The following is a 2110-nucleotide window of genomic DNA, read 5'->3' on the forward strand; positions in this document are numbered from 1 at the left end:
AGGTGTGACTACTTTCGCCTCTTCAAGGATTTCAAGGCAAATGATACTCCATTCATCAATCACTCTCTCTTTCTCTGTATCTATATATTTTTTTTCATTTTCAATATTTTGGTTTTTTTCAGCATTGTAGAGATTCTTACACTGTTCCGAATATGGGTCTGTTTTCAGCAGCAGAAAATAGTAAAAAAGAAGGAGCTACTTCTGCTGGATCCTCGTCCACCCTGGTCAAACTGAAGACTTGATACAAAGATGTTGATAATTATATTTCCACTTACGAGCTTCTTATTTTTGAAGAAGCCAAGTTGTAATGACCCAACTTCCAGTACGTCATGATCGTACCAAAACTAAGGCGTTACTAACCTGTTCTCTTTATTAACTATTTAATATTGAGCCTTTAGTTTGATATCGCGTTTCAGTTTTATAGAAAATTCCAAAAAATTTTATTTTTACTAATTAAAATCATAGATCAAAGATCACCAAGTAATAATAATAATAATAATAATCACATAATTATTAATTATAGTAAGTATTATACAAAAGAATTCAAATGAAATTCAGATACAACTTCAATCCCTCTGTATAAAATAAAATCTCAATCAATAAAGGCGAGGGAACTCTATGAAAATAACTTAACTTATAAACATTTCCAACTATTCATCCACAGCTTCATACTGAGTCTTCAAACCTGTGTCATTGAAAGGGTAGAAGATTTTGGGGTAAGAACAAACCACACGTTCTCAGTAGGTAATTGAAATGCCATAAAAGTAATGATTAAAATTACAAATAATTAACTTTACTTAAATAAAAATATTTTTGTCAAACCTTTGAAAATAATTCTTAATTTTACTTTAGATAATTAATTACTTTCTTTAAATTTCTAAAACCAAATCAGATCTCAATCACAAAGCTTGTCATACTAACTATCTCTTAGCCACCTAATTAATTCTTAGTTACAACAACAGTTATTAATAACCTCAATACATTCACAACCAATAGCACAAGTAAGAGATTCAATTCAACACACACAAGTTGCAATAAGATAAACAACACAATCACAAACAAGTAATACAAGCAAACACAACCAAATGCATATGTGCAAATATTATGATGCATGTCTGTCCTAAGCAGGCCATGAGCTCATGTGTCGGTTGTCTGCCCGCATCCCGACATTATCCAGTCACGAATCCATGTTATTCTGGATATGATTTTCCAACCCGTGAACAAATAAATAACTACTCTTCTGTGACAGCCTCTGCTCTACTGTGGCAGGAAAATAGATGGATGGAAAATAGACTGCTCTACTGTGGCAGTATCTGCTCTACTGTGGCAAAAATCAAACAAACAAAAATATCTGCTCTACTGTGGCAGACAACGAACTTCCTGCTCTACTGTGGCAGACAACGAACTTCCTGCTCTACTGTGGCAGACAACGAACTTCCTGCTCTACTGTGGCAGACAACGAACTTCCTGCTCTACTGTGGCAGACAACGAACTTCCTGCTCTACTGTGGCAATAATCAAACAAACATCACTCTGCTCTTCTGTGGCAGAAATCAAACAAATATAACTCTGTTCTTCTATGGCAGATGTTAAAGTAATAACTTATCTTTCTTAAGCACTCTTTTTTCTTTGCCTCTTTTATAATTGTGAATACGCAAGTGGGACAAAACCCACGTCCTTGCCAATGACTTTATAAACTGAATACCTTTTCTCAAAAGAATCAGTGAAGTTCTCATCATTAGTTATCATTCTCGTTAATCATCTTCAGTTTCATATTCTTATGCAATATCTCTCTCTTTCTCTATTCAATCATGCTGTACTAACTTTACGACTTCCACTTTTACAACATCTTAACTCGAACCAATTTTAAAACTAATTTTCAATTTAATTCTCTTTCAAATGATTCAAGAAACCGATTTATTTTAATTTTACTAAATACTTTTCAAAATATAACTCTTTTCATATTAAATCAAACTCAAAACATAATTCCTTCCTTAAATATTTCAAACTTGAAACATAAACTTTTCCTTGGTAATTCAAATTCAAAATGGTATAATTTTTTTACTTATCTAAATAAAACTCAAAAAATATAATTTCTATAAATTCAAATC

General features: G+C 32.1%; 1 long non-coding RNA gene across 1 annotated transcript; it reads right to left on the reverse strand.

Moving 5' to 3' along the window:
• Positions 589-1578, reverse strand: LOC110266498. The gene is made up of 2 exons (XR_002353904.1): positions 1527-1578; positions 589-1351 (listed from the first exon to the last, which is right to left on the reverse strand). It is a non-coding gene; the product is annotated as an uncharacterized LOC110266498 (long non-coding RNA).

The sequence above is a fragment of the Arachis ipaensis genome, chromosome B09 (genome assembly GCF_000816755.2).
Source record: "Arachis ipaensis cultivar K30076 chromosome B09, Araip1.1, whole genome shotgun sequence".
In the NCBI taxonomy this organism is placed as follows: Eukaryota; Viridiplantae; Streptophyta; class Magnoliopsida; order Fabales; family Fabaceae; genus Arachis; species Arachis ipaensis.